This window comes from Euleptes europaea, chromosome 6 (assembly GCF_029931775.1).
Source record: "Euleptes europaea isolate rEulEur1 chromosome 6, rEulEur1.hap1, whole genome shotgun sequence".
NCBI classification, from domain to species: domain Eukaryota; kingdom Metazoa; phylum Chordata; class Lepidosauria; order Squamata; family Sphaerodactylidae; genus Euleptes; species Euleptes europaea.
The window spans coordinates 61,774,138-61,782,137 of NC_079317.1; positions in this window are offsets into that span (position 1 = coordinate 61,774,138).

Here is an 8,000-nt window from a genome sequence, read left to right on the forward strand (position 1 = left end):
GACCATAGAGTTGTTTAAGGCACAGAAGCCCTGACCTGGGGGGGGGGGGGCGGGACTGAAAACCCCTGGAGTGAATGGATGGGACAGGTATCTTGTCACACTAGAGATAACATTTTTCCCAGTCTTTACAAAGAGGCTGATATTTTCCCATCCACAACTATTGTTCCTTGTTCTCAAAGATCATTTTTCCCAGCCACCCCTGGACTAATTGAGGATGCTATATAGCCAAAGAAGCCCGATAGATAAATTAGTCCAGATGTCTTCAATCTAGTATGCTCAAGTAAACTATAAAGAGCACAATGATCCATCTACAACCACTGGATCCTCTTGCTGTCTGTCTAAGGCCTGAATCACTCCAAGCATGTTGCAAGCTCAGATAGGGTTGCCAGGTCCCTCTCCACCACTGGCAGGAGGTTTTTGGGGGCAGAGCCTGAGGAGGGTGGGGTTTGGGGAGGGACTTCAATGCCATAGAGTCCAATTGCCAAAGCGGCCATTTTCTCCAGGTGAACTGATCTCTATCGGCTGGAGATCAGTTGTAATAGCAGGAGATCTCCAGCTAGTACCTGCAGGTTGGCAACCCTAAGCTCAGTCCTTGCAACATGGCCTGAGTTCACATGTGGTTCTCACTGACAGATTCTTCTGGACACAACTCCTCTTGTCTTCTGTGCCTGCAGTGGGAAACTTTCCATTACTCCTACTGTTGTTGCACCTCATCCTCAGTAAGTAGGAGTAACTATATTTTGTTTCTCAAAAGAGTTATGATAGGGCTCGAGCCTATTCGTTTTACATTTTACTGTTGTGGTTTGTATTATTTGCTCTTTACTAAAGGGACAGGCAATGGCAAACCACCCCGTAAACATAGGGCACTTTCACATATATTGAATAATGCACTTTCAATCCACTTTCAATGCACTTCAGCAATTGTTTGCAAGTGGATTTTGCCATTTCACACAGTAAAATCAAGTTGTAATGTTTACTGAAAGTGCATTATTCAGCATGTGTGAAAATGTCCATAGTCTGCCTAGTAAACATCAGGATGTGATGTCACCCCATGGGTCAGTAATGACCTGGTGCTTGCACAGGGGATGACCTTTACCTTTTTAAAAGGGACAGGACATATTTTCTCTAGGTCTTTTGGCAATCCTGGTCCTTATAATTGAACGGCAAGAGAAGATAGCTTCCAAAAGACACCTTGCGGTCGTGGGAAGACACCATGGCTGAGACTAGCAGAGCAGCCAGATCCCAGTGCTGTTGCGGAGTGAGGCTGTAGTCCTTAACCATTGTGTATGTATACTGAAGTGCTAAAGGTTAAATAGCCCCCTTCTAAGTGATGACAGGCTTTCTATCTAGCAGGAGCTAACTCGAGGTCATTAAAGCCTAGGGTTGCCAACCTCCAGGTATTAGCTGGAGATCTCCTGCTATTACAGCTGATCTCCAGCTGATAGATAAGAACATAAGAAAAGCCCTGCTAGATCAGACTGAGGCCCATCAAGTCCAGCAGTTTGTTCACACAGTGGTCAACCAGGTGCCTCCAGGAAGCCCCCAGCCAGGTGCCTCTAGGCAGCCCCCAAAAGGATTTGAACCTGGGTCTCTGTAGTTTAGCACTAACCACCACAACAGTTTGAATTTCATACAAAAAAAGCACCAAGGTCTCACCTAAACGTCTTAGACCCTTATCCCAAAGTAATGCAAGAGATCAGTTCACCTGGAGAAAATGGCAGCTTTGGCAACTGGACTCTAAGGCATTGAAGCCCCTCCCCTCCCCAAACCCCACCCTCCTCAGGTTCCACCCCAAAAACCTCCCACCAGTGGCGAAGAGGGACCTGGCAACCCTATTAAAGCTGGGAGAAGAGGAATGGGATTCCAATAGCCCCATCAGGGTCCCCAGCCCCCTCAATTAAGCTTACTCCCAGGAAAGTGCTTGTAGGGTTGCAGCCTAACATAACTACCTTTGTGAGTGATATCTTGTTTGGCAAAGGATTCAAATAGAAATGATTGCTCTGAGTATTTCTACATAAAAAGAGTGAGACACATTTCACCCTTAAACAGTTTTGCTTTGTATGGGTATTTTAGCTTTAATCATTGTGAGACAAACCCAGAAACAAATTGGTTTCAGATATGGACACAGAGGTTTTGTCAGTGACCTGAGAGTCTGGTATTATTTTATTCAAAGTCTTTCATTATCCAACACCAACCATTTCTGCTCCACAAAATACCCGCCTACCATATTAATTGGATAGTCTAGATCAAAAGATCTCCAGATTTCTATAAATGTTTTCCTGAAATTAAATATCTTGCAGTGAGACAGTCTTTGAATTGTAGGTGAAAGATGAGAAGCTGAGAACATGTTTTCAAGACTGCTCAGCTGAAGCCAAGGAGTGCATTTATCTGAAAATGTTATGCATCACGCTTCATTATGAACATCCTGTAAAATGCCAGTAGGTTTCAGCTTGCTAAATAAACCAGTCAGATACCATATTTTTGTGACTCAGGACATTCCCAAAGTGCCATTAAACTCCCCCATTTGTAATAGGACCACAGAGCTAGAAGGCACCAAATGTTATCTGTCTACATTAAGGCAGAATCAGCTAGCTTTCCAAACTTCTGCTTGGTGAAGCAGAACACATATGAAGTATGTCAGTAGTGTAGGGAGTAGGGTTGCCAGGTCCCTCTTCGCCACTGGCGGGAAAGTTTTGGGGTGGAGCCTGAGGAGGGCAGGGTTTGGGGAGGGGAGGGACTCCATGCCGTAGAGTCCAATTGCCAAAGCGGCCATTTTCTCCAGGTGAACTGATCTCTATCGGCAGGAGATCAGTTGTAATAGCAGGAGATCTCCAGCTAGTACCTGGAGGTTGTAAGGAAGCAAACAGAGGAGTGAAAATGTATCACAAAGAGCAAAATGTTATATTATACAAGCTACACAACATGGAAAACAAAATCAATGACAGAACAAGTATATATCTATCCTAATAGCTATAAATAGCCAGGTAAGTAACACGAGATTACTAACACTGTCCATGTGTTATAAAAGTCCAATCCTAGTACAAAAGCCTGTAAAAATTCATATTGATGTATGCCTTCTTATTTTCAGATGACCTTCAGACAGGTACAAGAGAAAATGCAGGTTCCAAATGTCAAGAAAAGGAGACGGCCGTGGCTGAAGGCAGATTGGTCTTAAAATATCCTGTGAAAATTTCATGGATCATCTTCAGTAGTCATTGGGAGGTCAATGGTTATTCCAGTAGACTCCCAGCTGCTCCCCTGAAAAGCCACTCCAGGGATTGTAGGGGAAAACTTTGAGGCCTCATATTATCCCTGAAAGTGAAAAGTTGTTTTAAAAACAAAATCTGAACCCGTCTCCACATTTTCTCTGAACAGACTGATTCAGGCTTTTAAACAGACAAATTAAGCTAAATGAGCTCACAAGAGGGTCTCACCGAAACTGCTTGTCCCACTTTTGTGCAGCTTTCTTGTTGTGATTATTGTTTTCCAAGACCCCACCATGAATTCCTCTATGGTTTTCTGCAGTTCAGACTCCCCTTCCCCCTGGCTGTGGAAAGTTTTCAACTCAGATAGTTGATCTAGTATTTTAAACATTCAGAATCCTTGGGATATTGTATGAAATGAAAGATGCACATTTTTTGTGCGTGTCTTTTATTCCCCATTATATGCTTCAATGTAGGGCCTTTGTGGCTCATATAACATGAGGCTATTGCTTGCAGAGCCTAGAAGTATTGACTAAAAACCCTGCATTCTAATATCTCATACAGCTCACACAACGTGCCACTAGAGTGCAACATCAGACCAGCTTTTTAGCGGCTGCATAGAACCAATGCAGGAAGCAGATCTGTGAGGAAGTGATAGCCATTTCTAGGCTGTTTGTGTCTTGCTGCAACTTCAGCAGTCACAAAACTGAGTCAGCAGAGACAGAATCGGGCCATTTGTACAATGCTGTGAAAGAACACTAGAGCAGGCTGGGCCCCAAATTAAGTTGGACATGGTTACTTTTTAACACAATACTACAATTATTGTAACACAATATTGCAATATTAAAGGTAAAGGTCCCCTGTGCAAGCACCGGGTCATTCCTAACCCATGGGGTGATGTCACATCCCGACATTTACTAGGCAGACTTTGTTTACTGGGTGGTTTGCCAGCGCCTTCCCCAGTCATCTTCCCTTTACCCCCAGCAAGCTGGGTACTCATTTTACCGACCTCGGAAGGATGGGAGGCTGAGTCAACCTTGAGCCGGCTACCAGAAACCAACTTCTGTTGGGATCGAACTCAGGTCATGAGCAGAGCTTGGACTGCAGTACTGCAGCTTACCACTTTGCGCTACAGGAATGCAATATTACATCCCCTCATTTAAGAGGGAAACACACACGAGGATTAGTTTTCCTTGTGGATGGAAGCCTAAAACAGAGGAAGAAATTTTGTTATACTTGCAGTATAATTGTTATCATGCAATAAGTGTTAAGTCTTAATTGTTTAAAAAAATAATATAATTGATACATGCGGTATAATTGCTTTATTTTATATTTCTATGTCTTTATTTTTTCAGAAAACAACGCACACATAGTCATAAAGATTTTTTATATATTCATGTATATCTTTCAGTCTGGAATGTTGATTGCTTAGACCACTGAAGAAGGCTGTATGGCCAAAACGTGTATGGTCAGAGTCTAATGGTGTGATTTTATGTCTTATTGTGTTATATGAGCATGTCAGTTTGGTAGGCTTTGGCAGGGCCCTACATGCGTTAAATGTGGTATTAGATTTTATCCTGAAATAAATATATACATATATTGTACCTACATAATTTTTAGATTGTATAACCTTTGGCCTTGGATATTTGTTTATTTTTTTCTTGACCTTTTGGGTACTTAATACTTTTTAACACATTCTGAGTTTTTGCCTCAAAGTACGGGATAGTTATCAATGGTCGTTTATGCATGGTGTCTCAGCTGTGACCAGTCTGCCTTGAGAGCCTTGAGTGACTCTGCTAGGTGTTTAGCCTCTGGACAGAGTCTAGACCCCTTATGGTATTGCTCTCAGCTTTGCTGATGCACACCAACCCCTTCACCACATTAAGATGTGCATCCAAGAGATGGACAAAGCTGTATATAGATTTTTTTTAAAATGGCATGCAAGTAATGGGTTGAATCTTGCAGATCTATTCTCCTAAGTTTGGTGCTTTCCCCCAGTTCAAGAGGTGCCATTACTGGCAGAATGGATCCATGGGCATTCAATCTAGATATTTAGTACAGAGGAAAATAACATTATGTAGTATTCAGAGTCAGATCTCAGGTTGCGCTGTTAATTTAGAGTACAGGCATGTATACTTTCTAAGGCTGTAGTCCTAAAGACAATTTTCTGGGAGTATGCACCATTGAAAAACATGGGATTTACTTTCAGGTAGACCTGCCTAGGGTTTCTGTGTACGTGTGGTAAAGAATACTTGTGTAGATTTCCAGATGGTGATTCACATCAGTACTCTACTTCTCTGACACGAGATATCTTTTGTTAGTCAAGGATAAATAGAATGTGTGGGATGGAGCTGAAAATACATGGAACACTGGTTTCAAGGCTTTCTGCTGTGAGGGAAAGGAGTGTCTGAGATGCAGAGTTAAAGAAATATGTCTGGTATTTCTGTGGCTTTAGATCAGATACAGATATGGGCAGAACCAAGGAGGCATGCCCGTGAGTCTGGCCTCTACTTTCACAAGTTGACTATTCTTTTTAATCTTTTATTTAAAACTCTACCTTGGATAAAAATTTGTCAGTAATGAAATCATCAGATAAGTAAACACAGAGAAAGAGAGGGGCTTGTCCTACATTTACCACAGTAGAAGATGGTAAGCACTGGATGAATTGTGAGGGAGCAAAAGTGCAAGGAGGACAGGCCACCGACCTCGTTGGAGGAAAATAGGCCACATGTTTTATTGAGTACAATCACAGGAGCGTTTGGTGCAGCATCGAGTCAGGATCCAGCACTGGGTGACTCGCCCGTTGGCCGGTGACACCAACCCTCACTCCAGCCTGCCTGCTGGGGGCAACCACACAGAATGGCAAATCCCAAGGTTCCACTCAGGCATGAGCCACTGGCCCTGCCACCTGAGGGCCAGAGACAGGTGACAGCCCCTGATATGGGCATGTCACTGGACATCCTAACCCTCAAGACCCCTTATGGGGGGTCCCCAGACCAAGGGAGGCAGGCATGCAGGCTCAGCCTCCCCCCAAGTTCGATCCAGTCTAATGCCCAATGGCCGCTACCCATTTCTCACCAAAGCTCCTATGACTTCACCCAAGAAAGCAGGCCATCATGGATGCCATGAAGCCAAATGTCATGACCCCACTCTGAGAGGCAAACCATCAGCCCTATAAAGAGCCGCCTGTCTGAATGAAATGTCTGGGTGCCAGATGATAGAGCCATCCAGTGTCTCCATAAGCTACCCAGTGGCCTTGCTCACTTTCCGCCATCTCATGTCCACCTTGCCAGGGGAGATAGCCCCATGCCATGTCCGCCACTGTAGTAGGTTGAACCAGAAGAGCTGTGTGTTCTGAATACAGGATCATATGAACCACAAGTCTGATGTCCACCCAAGTCCTGTTAGGGAGGTCTTTCTGCCCCAGTTGGATGATCAAAGAGTCCAGAGAGCCATGACAGACAACTCAACAAGTGACTGTTGATGCAAAGTGTTTCTAGCACATGACTCTGTGGCCAATCCAGGAAATCATAAGCCACTTCTCCAGACCTATTGCATGTCCCCAACCAGATTCAGCTGTGTAGATCCTCACACAATGCACGATGCTGTGTCCCAGGATCCAAACCGAAATGTGCTTCCCTGCAGGGACTAAAAAGAAAGAGAGTCACAGAAGGAGATAATTATGAGTGGGTAGACGTATGCCCTAGAGGCCGAAGCCCACCATTGGCCAATGGTTTGTATGAGTGATGGGGGAAGCCCTTATGCAGAAGGGGTAGGTCCCATAGTCTCCTAGGTGGAATCCCAGAGCCACTAGGCCCACCCACAGGATGCTTACAAACTGGAATCTAGTTAGGAAGATCCCATCTGTGTGGATCAGGAGGGGGCTGGGGGCTGGGGGTCATCTGGCTAGGTAGTCCAAGTTTACTTGGACTGGGCGTGGCTGGCCTTTGGGGGTGTCCCAGAGGCGCATGCGTGCCTCATGCCCCTTTGGATCTGTCTTGGACCGCCTCAGCACCATGCAGAGTTTAGACCCTCGATGGAGATGTCCTGATGCCTGAGGGCCTGGCTGGAGCGGTCCCAGCTCGAGGCAGATTTGTAGAGTTTCCTCTCTAAAGATTATCATATTTTGTCATATACCCAGAAAGATTCTTGCCCAATTTCCATTACTTTAAAAGCTGATAATGAAAACTGCATATTGTAGTACCAGACTTATTCACAAATGAATAAGTAATTCAATTAACCCTGGGAATTTCACCAAGTTCAATAAAACCTCGCTAAAAACAGACAAAAGGAAGCATTTGTAAATTTTACACATTTATCCAACATGGCTTCTGTTTCTTTCACTTGAGACTTCTGTATTCTTTAATGTCTCAGGTAAACAACAAACACATAATATTACCGGTATATTGAACCATGAATGCCAGCTGACAAACAATCTCTCATACCCTGGGATATGAAGAAAGCTTTGATCAAAGCAGAAGCAGTCTGTGATTGTCTTTTCTTCCTGCTGTGACATCTTAGGCCAGATCTTTGGCATTATTTTTATAGAGCGTGAGCAAGTATTAGAGGTTAGGCATTGTTCTATTTTGTAAGAGACACATAGCGCATCCTCCAAAGGGGAAGGACGCTGTTTAGTTATGGAACTTTTTAATGCATTAAAGTGTATAATTGTGAGAGCCAGCGTGATATAGTGGTTAAGAGTGGTGGACTCTAATCTGGAGAACCAGGTTTGATTCCCCACTCCTTCACATGAAGCATGCTGGGTGCCCTTGGGCTAGTCACACTTCTCTGAACTCT